This window comes from Ascaphus truei, chromosome 18 (genome assembly GCF_040206685.1).
Source record: "Ascaphus truei isolate aAscTru1 chromosome 18, aAscTru1.hap1, whole genome shotgun sequence".
In the NCBI taxonomy this organism is placed as follows: Eukaryota; Metazoa; Chordata; class Amphibia; order Anura; family Ascaphidae; genus Ascaphus; species Ascaphus truei.
In genome coordinates this window covers 36,247,363-36,273,070 of record NC_134500.1, presented here as the reverse complement: position 1 = coordinate 36,273,070, position 25,708 = coordinate 36,247,363, and the positions used below count along the sequence as shown (strand labels likewise).

Genomic DNA, 25,708 nt, shown 5'->3' with positions numbered 1-25,708 from the left:
GCCCGTTGCTATGACAACGGGTTACACGGTGTCGCGTTGTCATGGCAAACACGTGCGCCATTTGACACCCATATGGAGAAGATGAGCAGGGGGAGTATGCGATCCTGGTGCATGCTGGGAGACCAGGGTTGCCACCTCTCCAGGTTTGACCCGGAGACTCCGGGTTTCGGGCACTTACCTCATGGGCTACGGGTTTAGCCTGTCAATCTCCGGGTGGCCGGACCACGCCACACCACGTAAGAGAATTTTTGTAAAAATGTTTCCCCCGGGTTGGCCTTCAGTAGAACGTGGCATCCCTGTGGGAGACGCCGCCTGCCGCCACGCCAAAGAGTTGCAGGGGGAAGATCCCGGGAGGACGCGGCTGAAGGTAAGAACCGGTTACTAATATTTCTTAGTCCCGCCACTGCCTAGGGGGGGCGGATTTGGTAATCTGCCTCAGGGAATACCCCTGCAGGCCATAAAAGGAGATGTGGTTCAGGCGACTGGAGGGAGAAAGCACGCTTGTCCAGGATAAAAAAGTGAGATTTGGAAGGGTGAGTAAGACTCAGGAGCACGGCATGTGGGCTGTTATTAAGCACTAAATATCATTAATGAGTCAGTCTGCGGCGGTCTGATCATTAGGGTACACTCACTGTCCTAATCCTAAGCAGAAATACGCATCATTAAACACGGGCTTAACCCCTCAACGGCTGCTGTTCCTACAGTGTTCTCCAGGTTTCCATGAGAGAGAGACCCCATTATTCATGTCACTGCCATTAGGTCACTTTGTCCCTACGTGGGACTGACCCTTTAACCCATTAAACACGTCCCTGTCATTAGGTCACTTTGCCCCTACGTGGGACTGACACTTTAACCCATTAAACACGTCCCTGTCATTAGGTCACTTTGCCCCTACGTGGGACTGACCCTTTAACCCATTAAACACGTCCCTGTCATTAGGTCACTACGGGTTTTGACCACGTATCTCCGGGCTTCGGGTTTACCTAGTAAACCTCTGGGTCATGGCGTTCGGCGGCATCTCCCAGCATCTTTCCCTGCAGGTAACTCCTGTCAATATGGCCGTGCGCTGTCAAATGGCGCTGTCGCGTTTGCCATGTCAACGGGAACGCTACGTCAGCATCACGCCGCCACGCTGCGCCGCGTTGCCATTACTTGACGTCATGCATCAGCGCCATAAGGCGTCCCATTGTCATGGCAACTTGACACTGCGTGACGTCTCTTAGCGTCCAGTGGTTATGGCAGAAAACGCCTGGAGCCGCCGCCGACGAAGGTAAGCGCGAAATTTAAACATTTTGTCTCCGGGTTGGCATTCAGTAGAAGGTGGCAACCCTGTCCTATGATGACTTAAAACTCGTCACATAATGACCACAGACAATCAAAGTGGCAGACCAGCATGTGTTGCAGGCCTCCCTGGCGGGGAAAGGGTTAATGTCCCAGCCCACCCTAACTGAAAGAAGCAGTGATTTATACACGTGTGTGATGTATATACAGTCAGCAGCAGCACTGAAGCTCTGCCAGCCACAAGATGGCGCCCGTTGCCATAACAACTATGCCCACTGTCCAGGGACCCCCCCTCCGCTCAAATCGTGCCTGCCAGCTGCGCATGCGCGCCGCGACCACCCATCGACCGCTCCTTTCCTGCGCATGCGCAACGGGATCCCCCGAAGGTTCGTCAGCGCTACGGGCGGAGAGTGAGTGAGAGAGAGCGGGGGATGGAGAGGGAGTGACACCGGGGACCGGACACCGGAGGGGACCGCAGCGGGCAGGGTGAGCGGGTGAGTGTGTGTATATATATATATATTAATTGCACTCACATACCTACATATATAATGTGTGTGTGTGCACTGTATATAGATATAGGGATGTGTGGTTATATACGTGTTTGTGTGAGTATATTGAGGGTGTATAGTTGTGTGCATGCATGTAATATGTGTGTATATGTATTTTGTATGTGTGTGTGTATGTAGGTATATAGCGGTGTATAGTTATGTATGAGTATATGGAGGTATATGGGTGTGTGATAGAAGTGTATAGGTATGCATGGGTATTTAGGGGTATTTAGGTGTGTGATATTTAGGGGTGTATAGGAATATGAGGGGGTGTATAAACTGTAGGTATAGATGTATGTGTATGTATGTGTATATTGGAAGGGGCGTATGGGGGTCTCTGGAGGGTATTGGAGGGAGGGTGTATAGGGGGTAGTGGAAGGGGTGTGTGGGTGTATAGGGGGGTAGTGGAAGGGGTGTTGGTGTATAGGGGGGTAGTGGAAGGGGCGTGTGTGGGTGTATAGGGGGTAGAGGAAGGGGTGTGTGTGTGTGTGTGTATAGGGGGGTAGTGGAAGGGGTGTTGGTGTATAGGGGGGCAGTGGAAGGGGCGTGTGTGGGTGTATAGTGGGGTAGTGGAAGGGGCGTGTGTGGGTGTATAGGGGGGTAGTGGAAGGGGTGTGGGTGTATAGGGGGGTAGTGGAAGGGGCGTGTGTGGGTGTATAGGGGGGTAGTGGAAGGGGCGTGTGTGGGTGTATAGTGGGGTAGTGGAAGGGGCGTGTGTGGGTGTATAGGGGGGTAGTGGAAGGGGCGTGTGTGGGTGTATAGGGGGGTAGTGGAAGGGGCGTGTGTGGGTGTATAGGGGTGTAGTGGAAGGGGTGTGTGTGTGGGTGTATAGGGGGGTAGAAAAAGGGGCGTGTGTGGGTGTATAGGGGGGTAGAAAAATGGGCGTGTGTGGGTGTATAGGGGGGTAGAGAAAGGGGCGTGTGTGAGTGTATAGGGGGGTAGTGGAAGGGGTGTGTGTGGGTGTATAGGGGGGTAGTGGAAGGGGCGTGTGTGGAATGGGTGTATAGGGGGGTATTGGACAGGGTGTGTGGGTGTATAGGGGGGTATTGGATAGGGTGTGTGTGGGTCTCTAGGGGGTTGTATTGGAGGGGGCGTGTATGGGTGTATAGGGGGTTGTGGAAGGGGGGGGTAGTGGAAGGGGCGTGGGTGTATAGGGGGTTAGTGGAAGGGGGGTGTGGGTGTATAGTGGGGGTATTGGAGAGGGTGTATAGGGGGGTAGTGGAAGGGGCGTGTGTGGAATGGATGTATGTGGTTGTATAGGGGGGTATTGGACAGGGTGTGTGGGTGTATAGGGGGGTATTGGACAGGGTGTGTGGGTGTATAGGGGGGTATTGGACAGGGTGTGTGGGTGTATAGGGGGGTATTGGACAGGGTGTGTGGGTGTATAGGGGGGTATTGGACAGGGTGTGTGGGTGTATAGGGGGGTATTGGATAGGGTGTGTGTGGGTCTCTAGGGGGTTGTATTGGAGGGGGTCTCTGGAGGGTATTGGAGGGGGCGTGTGTGGGTGTATAGGGGGTTGTGGAAGGGGGGGGGTAGTGGAAGGGGCGTGTGGGTGTATAGGGGGTTAGTGGAAGGGGGGTGTGGGTGTATAGTGGGGGTATTGGAGAGGGTGTATAGGGGGGTAGTGGAAGGGGCGTGTGTGGAATGGATGTATGTGGGTGTATAGGGGGGTATTGGACAGGGTGTGTGGGTGTATAGGGGGGTATTGGACAGGGTGTGTGGGTGTATAGGGGGGTATTGGACAGGGTGTGTGGGTGTATAGGGGGGTATTGGACAGGGTGTGTGGGTGTATAGGGGGGTATTGGACAGGGTGTGTGGGTGTATAGGGGTGTATTGGACAGGGTGTGTGGGTGTATAGGGGGGGTATTGGACAGGGTGTGTGTGGGTCTCTAAGGGGTTGTATTGGAGGGGGTCTCTGGAAGGTATTGGAGGGGGCGTGTGTGGGTGTATAGGGGGTTGTGGAAGGGGCGTGTGTGGGTGTATAGGGGGGTAGTGGAAGTGGGGTGTATAGGGGGGTAGTGGAAGGGGTGTGTGGGTGTATAGGGGGGTAGTGGAAGGGGCGTGTGGGTGTATAGTGGGGGTATTGGAGGGGGCGTGTGTGGGTGTATAGGGGGGTAGTGGAAGGAGCGTGTGTGGAATGGATGTATATGGGTGTATAGTGGGGGTATTGGAGGGGGCGTGTGTGGGTGTATAGGGGGGTAGTGGAAGGAGCGTGTGTGGAATGGATGTATATGGGTGTATAGGGGGGTATTGGACATGGCGTGTGTGGGTTTCTAGGGGGTTGTATTGGAGGAGGCCTTTGGGGTATTGGAGGGGGCCTGTGTGGGTGTATGGGAGTTATTGGAAGGGGTATGTGTGGGTATTGGAGGGGGTGTGTGTGGGTCTCTAGGGGGGGTATTGTAGGGGGGGATTGGGAGGGGCGCGTTTGGGAATAGGTGGGTATTGGTGGGGGTGCATGTGGGTGTATAGAGGGATGTTTTGGAAGGGACGTGTGTGGGTGTATAAGGGTAGTGGAGGGGGCATGTGTTGGTGTATAGGGGGGTAGTGGAAGGGGCGGGTGTGTGTTTATAGGGGGGTAGTGGAAGGGGCGGTGTGGGTGTATAGGGGGTAGTGGAAGATGTGGATGTATAAGGGGGGTAGTGGAAGGGGCGTGTGTGGGTGTATAGGGGGTTATTGGACGGGGCGTGTGTGGGTCTCTATGGGGTGTATTGGACGGGGCGTGTGGGGGTATTGTAATGGACTTATGTGGGGGTATTGGAGGGGGCTGTATGGGTGTAATGGGGGTGGGGTAGTGGAAGGGGCATGTGTGGGTGTTTTGGGGGGTATTGGAAGGGGTATGTGTATAAGGAGGGTATTGGAAGGGGTGGGTGTATTGGAGGGGGAGCGTGTGGGTCTCTAGGGGGGGGTATTGGAGGAGTGTCTGGGGGGGTACTGGAGGGATGCATTTGGGGGTAGGTGGGTTTTGGAGGGGGGCATGTGTGGGTGTAATGGACGGGCGTGTGTGGCTCTCTAGGGGGTTGTATTGGAGGGGGTCTCTGGGGGGAATTGGAGGGGGCGTGTGTGGATGTATAGGAGGTGTGTTGAAGGGTGAGGGTGTGGGTGTAAATAGCCATGTGAGTGCAGCATAGGAATTGGAGAGCACAGTACGTGGAGATTCAATGATTGTGTATGTACTGTACATATCTGCATATTGTGTGTGTGTGTGTGTGTGTGTGTGTGTGTGTGTGTATATATATACACACAGATGGAGGGCCCTGTATACTTAGAAGCGGCCTGTATATCACAGGTGGCTATAGTATAACCATAAAGGCGTACATGTTGTGTGTATATTTTATATATCTCTTGACATTATACACATTTCCATTCTATGCTCCATCATATGTGGGTATATATATATATATATGCAGTATTTATATAATTGTTTTTAAGGATAGGATCTTTGCTTTGGTCCTGCTATATTTGGGGCCTAGTGTAAAAAAAAATGTGGGCTTTAATATTTGTCCTATCTCTCTCCTATCTCTCTCCTATCTCTCTCCTATCTCTCTCCTATCTCTCTCCTATCTCTCTCCTATCTCTCTCCTCTCCTATCTATCTATCGCCCAGCTTTATGTACAGCCCTGTATGTGTTTGTATTCATATGCTTAATAAATCCTTTCAGGAGCTGTTTTATGAGTTTCACTATTGATAATCCCAGGTATCCTCTTCACGTGTATAGAGCTTTCCAAACCTCATAGGTCTCTTCTTCACGTGTATAGAGCTTTCCAAACCTCATAGGTCTCTTCTTCACGTGTATAGAGCTTCCCAAACCTTGCAGGTCTCCTTTTTGTGTGTACATACCTGTATAGGAGACCAGTGAAGATTGGGAAGCCCTGTACACTATAATTTCATGTGCTGAAGACCACTCTTGTCGGCCCAGCCTGCAGAAGACCCTGGACTAGCCTTCCTAAAACCGGTTGTCTAGGTCAGAGACCTGAAGGGTTCCTTCCTTCCCCCGGAGAGAGAAAATATACAGAGCCGAGAGGTGTGTAGGCCGTCTTGTTATTATGGGGGATATTGGTGTTTATATACACACGCGCGTTAACATGCCCAGCAGATGCCTAGCACCGGAGCTCTCTGCTGTATGTTTAGTCTCCAGGCGGGAGGGGTGGTAATGTCATGTTACATGGTAGCTGCAGCTGTCACATTCTGCCTTGTAATTTGGGAGTGACATATGGTGCGTGCTTATAGGGCCCTCGCATTAATGTACGCGGGTACTAGAGGTATTTATTATTGTTTATTTATAAAGCGCCAACTTAGTCTGCAGTGGGGAGACAGAGTTATGTATATTACATATATATATATATATATATATATCTATATATACATATATATATCTATATCTATCTATATCTATCTATCTCAGATATAGCAGGTCCTGATCCAGAGAGCTTATACATCCTCCAGTCCTCAAGGGCCACCAACGGGTCAGGTATTGGGGATATCCCTGCTTCAGCACAGGGGGCTTATTGAGCCTCCTGTGCTGAAGCAGGGATACCCTGAAAACCTGACCTGTTGGTGGCCCTTGAGGACTGGCGTTTGCCACCCGTGGTGTAGAGGGAGTGACGGTCAATGTTGAAACAGGTTGTGTGTGTGTGTGTGTGAGATATTCAGTCACACAGCTTGTCCCAAATGGAGTTGTAGGCGGGGTGTTCAAGTGAAATATTTGTTTATGAATATATGTTGCGTATAAATATATACACACATACTGTACATCGTCAACGATTGTAGTTGTATTGTTGAAAATGGTGTATTGGAGTTGCAGAGTGGTTGTCTCTCGCTATTTCTATATCTATCGACAGTGTCCATACCACGTGTATCTGTATCTAATTATGCAAGCACACTGAGGTCTGACCCGCAGAGCTTGCAATCTAATTTAGCTGCCTGAGGCACAGGGAGTTGGTGGCTTGTCAAAGGTCACACGTAGCGGACACTGCGATTCGAGCTAGGTTCACCCATTTCAAAGTCTGATATTACACGTGTGTGTGTGTGTGTGTGTGTGTGTGTGTGTGTGTGTGTGTGTGTGTGTGTGACACACTCAGTGTGCCGGTTGTGTGAAAGGGGAGAGGAAGAAATACTTGTACTTTTGGCTGTGCGTCTATTTCTGTCCTGTCTCTTGTGGTGCACAGTGGCAGCCCTACTTAGCACACGTCCCTGTCATTAGGTCACTTTACCCCTACGTGGGACTGACCCTTTAACCCATTAAACACGTCCCTGTCATTAGGTCACTTTACCCCTACGTGGGACTGACCCTTTAACCCATTAAACACGTCCCTGTCATTAGGTCACTTTGCCCATACGTGGGACTGACCCTTTAACCCATTAAACACGTCCCTGTCATTAGGTCACTTTGCCCATACGTGGGACTGACCCTTTAACCCATTAAACACGACCCTGTCATTAGGTCACTTCGCTCCTACGTGGGACTGACCCTTTAACCCATTAAACACGTCCCTGTCATTAGGTCACTTTGCTCCTACGTGGGACTGACCCTTTAACCCATTAAACACGTCCCTGTCATTAGGTCACTTTGCTCCTATGTGGGACTGACCCTTTAACCCATTAAACACGTCCCTGTCATTAGGTCACTTTGCTCCTACGTGGGACTGACCCTTTAACCCATTAAACACGTCCCTGTCATTAGGTCACTTTGCTCCTACGTGGGACTGACCCTTTAAATATGATTTGTACCTCATGTTTATTATATTGTAATATATATGTTAAGCAACTCATCTTCCAATGAGATGTTTACATTCCCCCTGCTCAGTCATTCCATTCAGTCCCCCGCCCGCCCCGCTCAGTAAAGCAGGTCTCGGGGGAGTATATAATCCTCCTCTGTAATTGTTTCTCTCCCCCTGGACTCAGAACTCACCTGTGCCTCCCCGAAGTACCTTGTTTTATACAATAGCTGAATAGCAGTTTTGACGGCTGCTCATGTAATTGCTGTAATTATGCGTGCCATAATGGGTTACTTCTTGGCTAACCTAGCAAAGTAATGCAGTATTTGTACAGGGAGTTTCTCCGCCTGCGCGTAGCATTCCTGCCTAACCCCTTCGTGCGTTACACACCTCTCGGGCACTGAAGGGTTAAAGACACAAGCCCTGATATACTCATTTTGGAGTTGAAATAAAGGGAACGCACTGGGCGCATGTTACGCTTGTGGAGTTGTTTGTCCTTGTAGGTTATAAGACACTTACTAGTCAAACCTCCGAATACTTCATAAAAGACATTTTTATATATGGGAGGTTTCCAAATTTCGTAGGAGTACAAATTTATTCACATGTACTGAGCTTCTCAAATCTCACGTGTACAGAGCTTCCCAAACCTCACAGGTCTCTTCACCTGTACAGAACTTCCCAAACCTCGCAGGTCTCTTCTTCACATGTACAGAGCTTCCCAAACCTCACAGGTCTCTTCTTCACATGTACAGAGCTTTCCAAACCTCACAGGTCTCTTCTTCACATGTACAGAGCTTCCCAAACCTCACAGGTCTCTTCTTCACATGTACAGAGCTTTCCAAACCTCGCAGGTCTCTTCTTCACATGTGCAGAGCTTCCAAAACCTCGCAGGTCTCTTCTTCACATGTACAGAGCTTCCCAAAACCTCGCAGGTCTCTTCTTCACATATACAGAGCTTCCCAAACCTCGCAGGTCTCTTCTTCACATGTACAGAGCTTCCCAAACCTCGCAGGTCTCTTCTTCACATGTACAGAGCTTCCCAACCTCACAGGTCTCTCGCGCGGTGTTACATGCGCTGCAATGCAAAGCTAACGGGTTATAATGAGCTTGGAGCAGGTCACCGTTCGCTCTGGGTGCTGGTGTAAAAGACAGGAGGACTTCAATGGATGGAGCTGTAAGTGCCGGCAGGGTGCTGCTGCCACTACTCGTTAGCATGGCTCGTTAATATTTCACAGGGCAGCACTTAAAGCTGTTAAATCACTTTCAGTCCTGTTACATCAAAGGAGCCCAAATGCAATGCATGAAAATCTTCCAGCTACACCTCTATTAATCCGGTAATGTGAATGTTTTCACGTCCGGTAATAACTTGGTGTTTAATATATCAGGAAATACACAATAATCCCGCTAAACCTTCCAAGTGATGGACGTCGCGGGTCCCTGTGTGTGCCGCCATGTTCTGTGTCCTGTGTCTCTGCTGTCCGGCTGTCATCTCCTGTGATGGACGTCGCGGGTCCCTCTGTGTGCCGCCATGTTCAGTGTCCTGTGTGGCCCGCCATGTTCAGTGTCCTGTGTCTCCGCTGTCCGGCTGTCACCTCCTGTGATGGACGTCGCGGGTCCCTGTGTGTGCCGCCATGTTCAGTGTCCTGTGTCTCTGCTGTCCGGCTGTCATCTCCTGTGATGGACGTTGCGGGTCCCTGTGTGTGCCGCCATGTTCAGTGTCCTGTGTCTCTGCTGTCCGGCTGTCACCTCCTGCGGCGGGCGTCGCGGGTCCCTCTGTGTGCCGCCATGTTCTGTGTCCTGCGTCTCCGCTGTCCGGCTGTCACCTCCTGTGATGGACGTCGCGGGTCCCTGTGTGTGCCGCCATGTTCTGTGTCCTGCGTCTCCGCTGTCCGGCTGTCACCTCCTGTGATGGACGTCGCGGGTCCCTCTGTGTGCCGCCATGTTCAGTGTCCTGTGTCTCTGCTGTCCGGCTGTCACCTCCTGTGATGGACGTCGCGGGTCCCTGTGTGTGCCGCCATGTTCTGTGTCCTGTGTCTCTGCTGTCCGGCTGTCACCTCCTGTGATGGACGTCGCGGGTCCCTGTGTGTGCCGCCATGTTCTGTGTCCTGCGTCTCTGCTGTCTCCTGTCACCTCCTGTGATGGACGTCGCGGGTCCCTGTGTGCCGCCATGTTCTTTGTCCTGCGTCTCTGCTGTCCGGCTGTCACCTCCTGTGATGGACGTCGCAGGTCCCTCTGTGTGCCGCCATGTTCTGTGTCCCGCGTGTCTCTGCTGTCCGGCTGTCACCTCCTGTGATGGACGTCGCGGGTCCCTCTGTGTGCCGCCATGTTCTGTGTCCCGCGTCTCTCTGCTGTCCGGCTGTCACCTCCTGTGATGGACGTCGCGGGTCCCTGTGTGTGCCGCCATGTTCAGTGTCCTGTGTCTCTGCTGTCTGGCTGTCACCTCCTGTGATGGACGTCGCGGGTCCCTGTGTGTGCCGCCATGTTCTGTGTCCCGCGTCTCTCTGCTGTCCGGCTGTCATCTCCTGTGATGGACGTCGCAGGTCCCTGTGTGTGCCGCCATGTTCTGTGTCCTGTGTCTCTGCTGTCCGGCTGTCACCTCCTGTGATGGACGTCGCGGGTCCCTGTGTGCCGCCATGTTCTGTGTCCTGCGTCTCTGCTGTCCGGCTGTCACCTCCTGTGATGGACGTCGCGGGTCCCTCTGTGTGCCGCCATGTTCTGTGTCCCGCGTCTCTCTGCTGTCCGGCTGTCACCTCCTGTGATGGACGTCGCGGGTCCCTGTGTGCCGCCATGTTCTGTGTCCTGCGTCTCTGCTGTCCGGCTGTCACCTCCTGTGATGGACGTCGCGGGTCCCTGTGTGTGCCGCCATGTTCAGTGTCCTGTGTCTCTGCTGTCCGGCTGTCACCTCCTGTGATGGACGTCGCGGGTCCCTGTGTGTGCCGCCATGTTCAGTGTCCTGTGTCTCTGCTGTCCGGCTGTCATCTCCTGTGATGGACGTCGCGGGTCCCTGTGTGTGCCGCCATGTTCAGTGTCCTGTGTCTCTGCTGTCCGGCTGTCACCTCCTGTGATGGACGTCGCGGGTCCCTGTGTGTGCCGCCATTCCTGGCTCTGTCGGTGACAGCAGGATGGGGGTGGAACAGACGGGGATATTAATATAACGTTCCCATGTCAGAGGGAGTTTCTTTATCAGCGACGTGTCCCCAGTGTTAGGCCTCAGATATCGTAGGCGCCGCACGAGGGAGCTCATGGCGTTGTGCGCGCCTGCTTCAGAGTTGATCCGTGACCCAGGGGATCTGGAGGAGGAGAGGTGACTCTGAGGCGTGCCCGTGACATCACGTGAGCGGTTTGCCCTCATTACCTGAACCGCTCCCGTGACCCGGCCGCTGCGCGACAAAATTTTTTGTCTGCTCGACAATCGGGCGCGCGGTCGCGCTTCATAGAGGCACGGCCTTTTGTTTGCGCCGTTGCACACAGTACGGACGCGGCCTTAAAAGTATCTGTGCTGCTGGCTCGATGACATCGTATCTTCCTGTGACATCACACCAATATCTGTTACACCTGGAACTACCTGTACCACAAATGACGTCGTGAAGATAACAACACGGGGACTTCCTGTGCTAGATTTTGTTTAACATTCCTAATGTCAAAAGGTTATTAAAATGTTTAGAAAAGCCAAACCATTTATACATCGGTAACTCCATCAGCGTGTCACGTACGCTCTCCTCTGCCCGCTCCATGCAACCATCTTAATGTCAGAGTTTGTTTTAATGTCCATATGTTACCCCCAAACGTCGGCAAAACTGCTGTCCCATTACCCGCTGCGTTTCATGTGTTGGTTCCCACGGGGAATGTTCTAGAAATATAACGCTTACAATGCTACACAGGTACTTGATCATTATTATGGGGGGGGGGAGGAGGGGGGGAGAATCCGGGGTGACTTGATGACTAAAAATTCCTGGCGCCTGAGTTGAGGTTGCTGATTGACGTGTAACACACAGACGCACAGAGATGGCGGGAACGTGTCCCCCCTCGCTCTTCTCTCTTCCCCTCCCCCCCCACCCCCTCAAAACACGGCTCCTGACCTCTTCCTGGCTCATAAGTATTTCATATCTTTGTCCATCCCTGTGCCCAGGTACTTGGGGTGTCTCCAAGGGTTCCCCAAAGCAGTCAGTAATGGCGGGTTCCAGACAGTATACCGGGGTCCTGAGCCTGGTTGGGGGGGTGGGGTGGGGGGAGAAGGGGTGTATAGCTGTCACAGCAGAATATTCCCACAATGCTTTGCATCCCCAGGAGCAAGGCATTATTACGCCCATAATATATATTTTCTTTAACTGTGCACGCAATGTCTTGTATATAATGTATACCCTGTTTCATTTATGTAACTGTATTTGTAACCATGTATTATTTGTTTTGCTCTGTGCCCAGGACATACTTGAAAACGAGAGGTAACTCTCAATGTATTTCTTCCTGGTAAAATATTTTATAAATAAATTGTGGGGTGTGACCTTGGAAACTCCCGCAGTGAGTGACAGCTATACCCCCCCACATGCTGCCTGCACACACGGAGGGGCAGTTTGGGGGATTATTACGCGTGTCCCCCCACGAGCTCAGGGTACTATATGCTGCCTGGGATCGGTCACACAGTTTGGGGGAGTATTAAGCGTGTGTTCCCCCCACGTGCTCAGGACACTATATACGGCCTGGGATCGGTCACACAGTTTGGGGGATTATTAAGCGTGTGTTCCCCAACGAGCTCAGGACACTATATACTGCCTGGGATCGGTCACACAGTTTGGGGGATTATTAAGCGGGTGTTCCCCCCACGCGCTCAGGACACTATATACTGTCTGGGATCGGTCACACAGTTTGGGGGATTATTAAGCGGGTGTTCCCCCCACGCGCTCAGGACACTATATACTGCCTGGGATCGGTCACACAGTTTGGGGGATTATTAAGCATGTGTTCCCCCACGAGCTCAGGACACTATATACTGCCTGGGATCGGTCACACAGTTTGGGGGATTATTAAGCGTGTGTTCCCCCACGAGCTCAGGACACTATATACTGTCGGTCACAGTGTTGGCGATTTAGTCTCGGCGATAGGTTTGATTAATTTAGGGGTTCAGTGTAAATAAGGTTGGGGCTGCTGCATTATTAGATCCTACAGTATAAAACGGTACTTGGTTAGTATTCGATCTTACAAACCTACCGGCGGTTCCTCCTACATCCCTCCCGCGTGCGCTGCATCCCTTGCGGGCAGCGCCCGTACAATATTTGTTTTGTAAAAAGTGCAAGTCGAGTACTTGAAATGTTGGGGTGTTTGCCTGCGTTTAAACCGGTTTATCGAAGGACTTCGAGATGGGGCAAATCGGCCGCAATGTTTCTGCTGTTATCCCAACGCGATTTACGTTGAAGGGTTTGCGGCTGACTTTTTTAATTGCGAGCACATGCGTAGAAGTGGGCGTGTTTGTGCATACTTTTGCTCCTCCCCCAGCGCAAGGTTTTTAAGATTTCTAGTAAATAAAGAGGTGTTTTTCTTCTGAATTTGAGGAATTTTGACCTCTAGGTTTTAGTCACAGACCGACGCAGATGTCACCAGCTGCTTCATTCAGGGTCAAGTCTAACGGAAACCAGCGCAGACGCGGGGGGGGCCTCCTTTTAATTATAGGGTTAGTACAGAAGCGGCAATTCCAGGCCTCAATGGCCACCAATAGGTCAGGTTTTCAGGATCTCTGCTTCAGCTCTGGTGGCTCAGCTGAGCCACCTGTGCTGAAGCAGGGAACTAGACATCCGTGCTGAAGCAGGGACTGATTGAGACTCCCGTGCTGAAGCAGGGATATCCTGAAGCCTGGCCCTTGAGGACTGGCGTTGTCCGCCCCCGGGTTAGTACCTGGGTTACCGGGTCTCTGAGCTTAACTTGCAGAAGTTGTAATTCTGCAGTTTCTTAAAACGATGCAAACGCGACAATTTCCTCTTTTCCGGTTAACCGCTGCTGACCGCGGACGTGGGCTTTCCTGTGGTTAACCACGTGTCGTCTATGAAGTGGTTCTTCACCTTGTTCAGGGCTAAACCCACTTAGCATTCAACAAGTGATCACTGTTTTTAAAAGAGAATCTGGCTGCGATAAAACGCCAATTTCTTGTCAAAGGGAGAAATGCCTCAATGTCTCGTCTACAAACCTCAGTGTGGCAGTAATGAGAAATACAGTGGCGGTGTGGGGGGCCCCTGCACTCGGTGGGGGGGGCCTGCACTTGGGGGGGGGGGGGGCCCTGCATTCACACCTTTTATGTATTTATAAATGTTTTAGCGATTTAGCGTAGGGGGTAGCATCAGTACTAGGGGTTTTTAGGGTAAGGGGTAAGGTTAGGGGCTCACTTTGGCGGCAAGGCGAGCGGCGGCGACTTGGTCACGGCAAAACGTTCATGATCTAATGTCCTTGACCGCAGTGACAACGCTTTGGGGCACTCAGAAGGATAATGATGGCCGCAATCTTTCGAGGTCCCACTCACCGCTGAGGGGCGCATATTTTCTGGACACGTTTCTTAAAGCGACAGTCCGCACTGAACCATTTTCTTTCCCGCCGTGTTAATTTTTTTGGTACTCAATTTGCGTTTTTTTGCTTGCCCTATCCAACCTGATTCTCCGCTCAGGAGAGATGTGTCCGGGAGGTTAAAATGGCGGCCTCCCGACTGCAGCCCAAAGCTTGCCATGGAAACCTTAGAAGTTAGAGATGGGGGGGGAAATAATAATAATTTGAACACGTATAAATAAGAGCAGAACATGTTAAGGGGGAAGGATAACCCACAAAGGTTTCTGTGAGTACCCCTGTTTTACTGCACCTCAAACTTGGGTGTCCCCCGTGCCATCCTTTGCCCGCAGATCACCGATGTGGACCCCGCGGAGCAGAAAAGATAAGTTTTTATCGGGAATCAACCGGCTGGATTCTAACACACTGAATATTACTTCGGAAAGAGCGTCGCAATCACTCCTCTACGGCGCATAGCGTGAACGGGGTGACAGATGTGCCGGCATCGGGGCCGGGAGATGAGAAACACATGTTGGACAAGCCCTGGAATTGTTTACACGATGCGAAACAGATTTGGAATGTGCTGAAACCTTGCTGGGGCGGCCCAACCTCGCCGGCCCTCTCTGCCTCACATCCTCGCCGGCCCTCTCTGCCCCACATCCACGCCCACTTTCCAATGGGATATTGCAATGGATGGGTTCTGTTTGTTTTTTTTTCCCCCACTCCTTTTGGGGGAACCCCCTAACTTTTCTCTGTGCCTGGAGGATAGAAACATGGCAGACGGCATCAGATGAAGCTTCCAATCCAGGCTCATGATGTCACTGCCCTCGCTCGGGAGGGAGATGCAGGGGATTCTGGGAAAGGAGCCACGATACAGCGGCCGATCCTTAGAGCCGGTTATAAGTCAGGGGATTTGGAGATATTTTAGTGATACATTTCTGGTTGTGTTGGTAATCCGCCATGCTGTCATACGATGAAGATGTAGAGGGGATAAGAGTTTGGCAGATGGCCTTGGGTGACCAGGGCCGACGGGGAGGGAGAGGCTGGGACCGATATCCTGAGCTCGGCCAGTCCTACAGACGTTACCACCGTGTGCCATAGCACCCCAGCTAGGTAAGTACCGGCACCCTCTCTCCCCCCCCCCCCCCCCCCCCATGCCCAGGCACAACACTGTCCTGGTCCCCCTGAGGAGATGGCAGGCGGGTAACTTTCCGGTTGCATGCATCACTTTGGTAATAACCAGATCCACGTTTCACACGTCGTCCTTTTTAATTGGTGCTTTTATAAAAAGACGGCATCGGAAGGAGACCGGTGTTTCTGAGCTCCCGGCAATGCCATGCGCCGAGTCCTGGGAGCGGATTTGCTGGCGCCCGTGCCGGATCTCGTTTATCGCGGGGCGCTATGAAAATATACGCCACTTCTCATTTCCAAGAGGCGGAACGTCACCGGGAAGAGAGGCCAGGGCTGACGCAAACGCGTGCACTTTAACCCTTTGCGTGCTGGTGGGCTGCTTCGTCTCTCCCGTTCCGCCTGCCATCAGATCGCAACGAGCATTTTTGTTCGGGACGTAGCTAACGACGACTGTGGGGGCCCCCGTGACAGAATTTGTGCAGCCCCAGGGCACTTAAAGGGTTAAAGCCGCAATTCTCCCAGAATCCTTTGTGTTTTACGCGCAAAGTGTTAGTAGCTTTTAACCCCTAACCATGTCCTGCTCTTATTTTCTTGTTGACCATAATTTTGTTAGTCTCTAGCTTCTGAGATCTGAGGTTGCCGTTGGGCTACTCTGGGGTGGGCTCCATTTTAAGCTCCCGGACACTTCATATTTCAAACGCGTATATCTCCCGAGCGGTGCGTCGGACTTTAAAAATAAGAACGTTGTTGGGAAGGGCGGAAGGAGATGGAGTAAGTAGAAAACCGTTCTGGGGGAGGAGGGGAGGGCCCTGTCGGTGAGCGCTACACCAAGCCGTCACGCGGCGGAGATCTTGCAGCACGCTATGGGTTCAGGGGGTCCCTCCTAGGACCAGAGTGAAGGACGGGCGGGGACCTGTTCTAAACTGTAATCCTTGCGGTCTTTACCTAATCTCGTTTGGGATAGGACTGTTTGTATATGCAGGGGACTGTGAGCCAGATGGGTTGTCTCATTCTGGCTTTTGTTTCAACTATATACTCTGCCGTCATTTAGCTGAACAATAATGGGGAAGAGCGGCCATTTAACCCCTTTGGAGTCGCCCCACGGCTTACTAGCTACGTCCCAAAAAATTGCCGCTCGTTGAGCCAGGGGAGATGGCGGGATTTGCAGGGATTAGGGCGTGTGGAGGATGCCTCCGTGATGGCGTTCACGGAACCCCGGTGCCATGGGCCAACCGGCACTCAAAGGGTTAAATATAATCCTGACGTATTAGAATTAACCTATAATAATCTATTCCTTTCTTTTTCAGTGCCGCCCGCTTCACTCCTTCCCTCCTATCCCCCTTTCCTGCCCGGGGATAGAATAAAATGGCAGATGGGCCTTTTCCCCCCTGAAAAGGTGTGAAACGGCCTTACAATCTTAATAATATACTATTATTAATAATCCTGATTTGCCATGATTGCCCAGATGTAACTCCTTAAACACGCTGCTGCTATGTGCTTCTCCCAAGTATTTCCTGCCCTGCGGGGGTCTTCACGGAGGGTAATCTGACTCCTGTGGTGCCCCGTTGGGATTCTGTAAAGGCTTATTCTCAGCTGCCATGCGCATAATCGCTTCAGTAAGTGCATATGGGGGTAATTATACAGCTAGTCAGTGATGCGATACCCCAAAATGGTGTGTGTGTGTGTATATTTATCTATATCTCTCGGGGCGTGTGCGTGTGTGTAACAATGTCTCTGTGTGTGTTGGTGAAGGGGTTCCCCTGTAATATGTGTTGTACAGAGGTCTGTAATGGGATGATCTCGGCTGTGTATTTATATGCACGGAAGCCACGCTTTATGGGGTCGGTATACGGGGAAGTCGCACTGTCACTACTGCACACACTCACTAAGTGTGATACACGCGCACTGACACCGTGACCCCTTGTCACGCGTGACCAGTACTTTTACACCGAAACCACCGGGATCACTAGCACCAGACAGGACAAGGTTGTTGAATAAAATGGGGTTTATTCTGGCACGCCAGCAGACAAAACAGAGATGCACAAAACAAGATACAATACCAACTGGGGACCTGGGGAGTAGTCTCTAGCCCCGCTAGGTGCAGGGGCCTGGGGAGTAGTCTCTAGCCTCGCTAGGTGCAGGGGCCTGGTGAGTAGTCTCTAGCCTCGCTAGGTGCAGGGGCCTGGGGAGTAGTCTCTAGCCTCGCTAGGTGCAGGGGCCTGGGGAGCAGTCTCCAGCCTCGCTAGGTGCAGGGGCCTGGGGAGCAGTCTCCAGCCTCGCTAGGTGCAGGGGCCTGGGGAGCAGTCTCCAGCCTCGCTAGGTGCAGGGGCCTGGGGAGCAGTCTCCAGCCTCGCTAGGTGCAGGGGCCTGGGGAGCAGTCTCTAGCCTCGCTAGGTGCAGGGGCCTCGGGAGTAGTCTCTAGCCTCTCTAGGTGCAGGGGCCTGGGGAGTAGTCTCTAGCCGCGCTAGGTGCAGGGGCCTGGGGAGTAGTCTCTAGCCTCGCTAGGTGCAGGGGCCTGGGGAGTAGTCTCTAGCCTCGCTAGGTGCAGGGGCCTGGGGAGCAGACTCTATAGCCTCGCTAGGTGCAGGGGCCTGGGGAGTAGTCTCTAGCCTCGCTAGGTGCAGGGGCCTGGGGAGTAGTCTCTAGCCTCGCTAGATGCAGGGGCCTGAGGAGTAGTCTCTAGCCTCGCTAGGTGCAGGGGCCTGGGGAGTAGTCTCTAGCCTCGCTAGGTGCAGGGGCCTGGGGAGTAGACTCTAGCCTTGCTAGGTGCAGGGGCCTGGGGAGTAGACTCTAGCCTTGCTAGGTGCAGGGGCCTGGGGAGTAGACTCTAGCCTTGCTAGGTGCAGGGGCCTGGGGAGGAGTCTCTAGCCTCGCTAGGTGCAGGGGCCTGGGGAGCAGTCTCTAGCCTCGCTAGGTGCAGGGACCTGGGGAGTAGACTCTAGCCTTGCTAGGTGCAGGGGCCTGGGGAGTAGACTCTAGCCTTGCTAGGTGCAGGGGCCTGGGGAGTAGTCTCTAGCCTCTCTAGGTGCAGGGGCCTGGGGAGCAGACTCTAGCCTCGCTAGGTGCAGGGGCCTGGGGAGTAGTCTCTAGCCTCGCTAGGTGCAGGGGCCTGGGGAGTAGTCTCTAGCCTGGCTAGATGCAGGGGCCTGAGGAGTAGTCTCTAGCCTCGCTAGGTGCAGGGGCCTGGGGAGTAGTCTCTAGCCTCGCTAGGTGCAGGGGCCTGGGGAGTAGACTCTAGCCTTGCTAGGTGCAGGGGCCTGGGGAGTAGTCTCTAGCCTCGCTAGGTGCAGGGGCCTGGGGAGTATTAGCCTTGCTAGGTGCAGGGGCCTGGGGAGTAGACTCTAGCCTTGCTAGGTGCAGGGGCCTGGGGAGTAGACTCTAGCCTTGCTAGGTGCAGGGGCCTGGGGAGTAGACTCTAGCCTTGCTAGGTGCAGGGGCCTGCTTCAAGAAGGCTTGCCCTGTGCGCTTCTCGTCCAGGGTATCAGAGTGCACATCACACAGCAGCCACTCTGACTTGTATCTCCAGCTGGTCACAGTCAGGATCCAAACTCCTTCACAGAATGTCTCTCAGATAGATTCTCTGATCAGCAGTGCCTCTTATATAGCCCCCTGAGGCTATCCTTTACATGGGACAGGGGCTGCTGGCCAATCAGAGCCGACCTGATTGTCCACTCTTTCCCACTCACCAAATGTCTTTCTTTTACACCTCCATGCTCCCAGCCTGTGTCTCAGTCTCAATACACCTTTATCTGCAGGAACCTCAGCTGATTAAATCAGAGTCCCCTCCATACAAATGTAACTCACATGCAAATCACATTACAAGTCCGCTACCTTAGAAATGAGTACATACAGTCACATAATCCAACACTTTGCAGGACTGACTCCCAAATCACATCACAGAACAATGTTATTTCACTAAACTGGGGGAAGGATTGTCACAGGGAATAAAGAATACATCACTTGAAATACATTGTTACAGACATGGGTTATATTTACACATTCCCTGTTCTTCCCCAGATATTAAAGTGCATTTGGCCGAAATAAGCCTTGCATAGGTGGCCAGATTACATGGATCTAGGGGTAGCTAGCTGGCTTCATTTCAGTTTTGTGATGCTAGCAACCCTTACCGTCACACCCCCTAACATAGCACTTGTACTGTACACTCGCTAAGTGTGATACATGTTCACTGACACAGTGACCCCTAACATAGCACCTATACTGTGTCACTACTGCACACTCGCTAAGTGTGATACATGTTCACTGACATAGTGACCCCCTAACATAGCACCTATACTGTGTCACTACTGCACACTCGCTAAGTGTGATACATATTCACTGACACAGTGACCCCCTAACATAGCACCTGTACTGTGTCACTACTGCACACTCACTAAGTGTGATACATGTTCACTGACACAGTGACCCCCTAACTTTGCACCTGTACGGTGTCACTACTGCACACTCGCTAAGTGTGATACATGTTCACTGACACAGTGACCCCCTAACTTTGCACCTGTACGGTGTCACTACTGCACACACCATGTGTGACTGTAAGAGATGTGTGCAGAGGTACGCAATGGAGACCGTTTTTAAGGTGAAATTAAAATAAGGCTTTATTGCCTGTTCCTTTAAACAATACAGCAAACAAAAATATAGATAAAACAATAAACACCTATCCCTGTGTTACTTACTTCCCCAGTCCCTCTCTGCAAGGCTGGGGGGAGGGGGGGGAGAGCCCCTTACCCCCTTACCACCCCAAAGTCTCAGCGGGACCTTGACGTAGGTGGCCCTTCCGGTCAGTGGTGTCCGGGTAGTTGTCTGCTTGAGGGTCCAGACACAGAGGTCTGGTCCCCTCTTGTCTTGCACTTATAACACAGCTTTCCTTTTCCTTATGTCAGCTCCATTGTGAGCTAAGGAATCTTTCGTGTTTCTCACCTCAGGCTTTTCTAAAAGTCCTTATCAGCCTGGTGGAGTCTGGTTGATTGCCTGTGTGCCACGCTGCTGGATTTAGAGGCAGGTTCTTTCAAACAGTGATAAGTCCCTGTTACAGTGATACACGCGCACTGACACAGTGACCCCCTAACATAGCACCTATACTGTCACTACTGCACACAGTCACTAAGTGTGACACACGAACACTGAGACAGTGATCCCTACTCGTCTCTTAGGGCTGGGACCCGCTGCGCCCGGCGGCGCGGGCGGCCGCACGAGCGTTCCCCACCAGTAGGGGAATCCTCCCGAGCCGGTCCCAGTCCCCCCTCACTGCACAGCTCACTACACACTGTGACGCGTCAGCCGCTAGGGGATTCAAGAGAATTGTAATCCCAAGCGGCGACTGTGACGGTAACTTTGTGACAGGCTATAATAATATACCAAATAACTGGGTTGAACTGAACGAGGCTTAGATATAATAAAATATATTTATTCCTTAAATAGGTGAACACAGCAATATAGTACAGTAACAGGCAAGAAGGTAACACTTACTTGGGGTTGGGGGATGAGAAGTATCAGATAGCAATTCTCCAGCAATCAGGTAACAATCAAGATGGTATTTGAAGACAATGGATATAGGGTTGATCACAGTTTATATATCTTTGTAACCCTATTCCTAACATTGAGTACAGGCAATTGGATAACAATTAACGGTATCCAATCTTTAACGTGGGAACACAGTTTAACCCATGCCCCCCAGCTAGTTAGCCCATGCGCACTAGGACCCTGAGGGTCTCATTTCTGTAGCCCCACATTTACATCAGGGCCGCCGGCCAGTCTACCAAATGGAATATCTGACAGGATCTTCTTTGTTTGGAAGTGTAAGATATGACACTCACAAACCACTCCAGTTTGACGTTTCTCCGCCCTCAGGTAAACAGTGAGGGTGGCAAAACCTTTTGAACAGTACTTAGTCTCTAGACATTGGGTCGCCCCTCTGACCTTCTGCTTCCCTTTGTGTAAAGGAATCTTCGCGGGTTTTTATCCCCGTCTTGGAATACAATATTAAAGGTGAAACATAAACATATTAAAATATCCGGTTCTGTTAGTTCCAGCGGGTCCAAACTGCCCAGTTCTCAATGCCGGAACTGGGACACCATATGGTAATATGGTGTAAATGAAATCACGTTTTTTTCACTAAATCCCCATTGAAAACAACAGGCTCCGCCGCCATAGACTTTCAATGGTAAACCGCCGCCATTGGCGGCTATGGGAATCCGCCGCCATAGACTTTCAACGGGGCATCGTCGCCGTTGAAGCTTATGGGGTTTCTCCGCCACAGCCGGTCAATAGGAACCGGCCGCCATTGAAGTCTTTGGGAAAAACTCCTGAACCTTTTAGGTGGTCCATACTCCGTCGGGTTGGTCAGAGAGGGTCAAGGATGGTTCTGCAGCCATGCCGGAGCAGTGACTACAGGTACCCCAAACCCTGGCCCTCTGGAACCTCCAGAACCGGAGATATGGGCTTATGGTTTGTAGCGTTTCTGACTTAGTCGTTTTCTTGTGCTGCTTCTGCCGCCGCCATTGGAACCTATGGCACGACCCGCTTTATCAGCACAACCCGTTCCGGGGGTCCTGGATTCTGGGACCCGGTGGTGGTCGAGTGAGGGGAGGCCTAGGAACTAGGGGCAAAAAGAATTTTATTTCTGGGTGCCCTAGAACCTAAGATTCCCACGCCACTTGACGTTGAACTTGACTAATCCGTGATCAAAGCTCTTTTTCAGACATTGTGTCCGCTTTGCGGTTTTGCGGTTTGGACGACTGCCAACTCGTTCCTGGAAAGCGCCGTCGAGGAATCTCCATTGAAGTCAATGAGCCCATTGACTTACAATGGGAAACCGCCGCTCCTCCTCTCGGACGCCACCTGCTGGTCTTCAAGGGAAACAGGTCCAAAACAGCTAGATCCGCCATTGAAAACAATGGAGCTTCAATGGCGGCCTATGGGACCCTGCAAAATGGTGCCTGAAAAGGCGGGAAAATTAAACAAAGGGCTATAATCACTATACAACTATTAACCCTTGCCCTCCCGGATGGATCCCAGTGTGTGTGTGGTGCAGACACTGACATAATAATAAAACATGGGAACAGGGGAACATACATTTTCATGATATAACAAGGGGCAAACCACATTCCTGGACCACAGTCCAGTTAACCCCTTGTCTCCCTGGTGAGGTCAGGGGGTGGCCATATGGGGTGCAACCCCTTTAATACCGGGCCAAACCCCCTCTCCATCTACAGCGACGCGTCACGTGGTGTGGCTGTGAACCAATGAGGAGGGGAGGCTTCGGGGAGCGGGGAAGGAGAGTGTGGGGGGAAAGCAGCGTGAGTGCCTGTCTGTGTGTGTGTGTATGTGTGTGCCTGAGTGCGTGAGTGCCTGTCTGTGTGTGTGTGTGAGCGGCTGAGGATTTGAGGGGCTAAACAGTTGAGGGGCTGAGGGGCTGAACAGTTGAGCTATTATGGAGTGGTTGTATACAACATGTACATTCATTAAATAAATGCAGCATCAAACAACTTGACAGTGTCTATCAATACATGGTTGAGGGGCTGAACGGCTGAGGGATGGTCCCGCCCCCCCACATCATGGCCGCGCCCCCCACCCGTTTTGGCCACGCACCCCTCCCCCGCTCGCAAAAATGGTCCCTTTGGACCGGAAAAAGCCCCGAGTGCCTCTCCACGCGCCGCCTGTCTGCAGTGCGGGCGCGTGGTCTGAGGCAGCGGGTCCTTAGCCTTACACTCAACCTATGGAGGTCTCATCTTTGCCCCGATTACCTGCACAGCCCTCGCCCATCCTAATCCCCTCCCTAATCTCTCCCTACCTGTGCAGCCCTCGCCCACCCTAACCCCCTCTCTCTAATCTCTCCCTACCTGTGCAGCCCTCGCCCATCCTAATCCCCTCCCTAATCTCTCCCTACCTGTGCAGCCCTCGCCCACCCTAACCCCCTCTCCCTAATCTCTCCCTACCTGTGCAGCCCTCGCCCACCCTAATCCCCTCTCCCACCCTAATCCCCTCTCCCACCCTAATCCCCTCTCCCACCCTAATCCCCTCCCTAATCTCTCCCTACCTGTGCAGCCCTCGCCCAGCCTAACCCCCTCTCCCTAATCTCTCCCTACCTGTGCTGCCCTCGCCCACCCTAATCCCCTCTCCCACCCTAATCCCCTCTCCCACCCTAACCCCCTCTCCCTAATCTCTCCCTACCTGTGCAGCCCTCGCCCAGCCTAACCCCCTCTCCCTAATCTCTCCCTACCTGTGCAGCCCTCGCCCACCCTAATCCCCTCTCCCTAATCTCTCCCTACCTGTGCAGCCCTCGCCCACTTTAACCCCCTCTCCCTAATCTCTCCCTATCTGTGCAGCCCTCGCCCATCCTAATCCCCTCTCCCACCCTAATCCCCTCTCCCACCCTAATCCCCTCTCCCTAATCTCTCCCTACCTGTGCAGCCCTCGCCCATCCTAATCCCCTCTCCCTTATCTCTCCCTACCTGTGCAACCCCCTCTACCTAATCTCTCCCTACCTGTGCAGCCCATGCCCATCCTAATCCCCTCTCACTAATCTCTCCCTACCTGTGCAGCCCTCGCCCACCCTAATCCCCCCTCCCTAATCTCTCCCTACCTGTGCAGCCCTCGCCCACCCTAACCCCCTCTCCCTAATCTCTCCCTACCTGTGCAGCCCTCGCCCACCCTAATCCCCTCTCCCTAATCTCTCCCTACCTGTGCAGCCCTCGCCCATCCTAATCCCCTCTCCCTAATCTCTCCATACCTGTGCAGCCCTCGCCCACCCTAATCCCCTCTCCCTAATCTCTCCCTACCTGTGCAGCCCTTGCCCACCCTAATCCCCTCTCCCTAATCTCTCCCTACCTGTGTAGCCCTCGCCCACCCTAATCCCCTCTCCCTAATCTCTCCCTACCTGTGCAGCCCTCGCCCACCCTAATCCCCTCTCCCTAATCTCTCCCTACCTGTGCAGCCCTCGCCCATCCTAATCCCCTCTCCCAAATCTCTCCCTACCTGTGCAGCCCTCGCCCATCCTAACCCCCTCTCCCTAATCTCTCCCTACCTGTGCAGCCCTCGCCCATCCTAATCCCCTCTCCCTAATCTCTCCCTACCTGTGGAAACCGACATAGCATTTAGATTGTAAAATCTTTGGGGCAGGGTCTCCCGTTGCCTTATGTTGTAATTTACCTGTGGCACTTATCCCCGTGGTACTGACACACTGACACACTGACACACTGACACACTGACACACTGACACACTGACACACTGACACACTGACACACTGACACACTGACACACTGACACACTGACACACTGACACACTGACACACTGACACACTGACACACTGACACACATGCTCAGGATGTATAGTAAGGGAATGGGTGTGTAACGCGTTCCAGAGACCAATGTGTGTGACTGTTCCCATAACTCCATTTCCCATCCTACGCCGGCTCAGTCCCCGCTGGGCTTCTTGCTGCTGGTGGGGGATACTTCATACTCTCTGCGGTTATCTGGCTATCGGACATATCCGAGCAGCGGGAGCTTTATCCAGCTGTCTGCTGTACGGGGGGAGGGGCGTTTCTGTGCCTGCTTGTGGTCCAAGTTCTTTGCGAACAGACCCCAAACCAGCAGAGATTTGGGGTTTGACACCCGTCTGTGACGGAGGGGATAGCAATGTGTGGCCCTGGGTTGTGGCAGTGTCTGTTGTGGCATTGTTGCATTGCCACTTATGGATGTAGGATACTTTTGTGTGGGGCTTAAGATATGGTTGCCATTGGTAGCTCTTTGAGAGAGGCCCTCCTCCGAGCGCCCATTAATACATGTAATAGGTTTTGCTGTAGGACAAACTACGGGGTCCTGGCTGTGGAATACTCTACCCCACCTCTTCACTACACACCTTTCCGCCCACCTCCGTATTACTCCATATAACTCCTCCTATTGCCCCATATAAGCCCTCCCTATAACTCCTCCTGTTATCCCATATAACCGCTCCATATGACCCCTCCTCGTGACTTTGCTTATTGGGTGAGGGGGTGTTTGTATAGCCGTAGTAGTAGGCGGCCAGTAATGTGTTATGTATAACTGGGGACTGGAAGTGGTATTATGTGTATATAATCGCCTTCAGCCTGTGTCTCCCCACTGCTGGATGAAGCCTCCCCAATAACTCACCAGGCACTGCGGTTACAGCCTTTCTTCTCCACCTCGGTCCAACACATGTTCTCATCTCATCCTCCTGTCTTCCTTTTGGTCGACCTGGTCTGGGTGGCAGGTTCATGGGATAACCTCAGAGAAAAGTTTTAGGGCTAACACAGTAATGGGATTCAAACATGCGTGGCACAGACAGAAGGCGAAATACGAAAGAGAGCCGAAGATCAAATGGGGTCAGAGGTCTAAGTGCAGGTACGAAAGTGGGCGAACTGGGTGGGCTAAGTGGTTCTGATCTCCCGTCACATTCTGTTTCTATGGTCTTTCCAACGTCTCCGGGTCCGACATCGGGTTTCGATAGCTTGTAACATATCAACTACTTGTTGG

The 25,708-nt window shown here is 52.5% G+C and overlaps 1 protein-coding gene across 2 annotated transcripts in view; it reads left to right on the top strand.

Moving 5' to 3' along the window:
* The first annotated feature begins 1,640 nt into the window (after window positions 1–1,640).
* TLN2 (talin 2) overlaps window positions 1,641–25,708 on the top strand; it is a 170,441-nt gene continuing 146,373 nt past the window's right edge. The window contains exon 1 of one of the 2 annotated variants that reach the window (XM_075576099.1): window positions 1,641–1,775. The gene's annotated coding sequence lies outside the window, so the exon portion shown is untranslated. The remainder of the gene's footprint in view (window positions 1,776–25,708) is intronic. The other variant, XM_075576100.1, reaches the window with a different exon arrangement.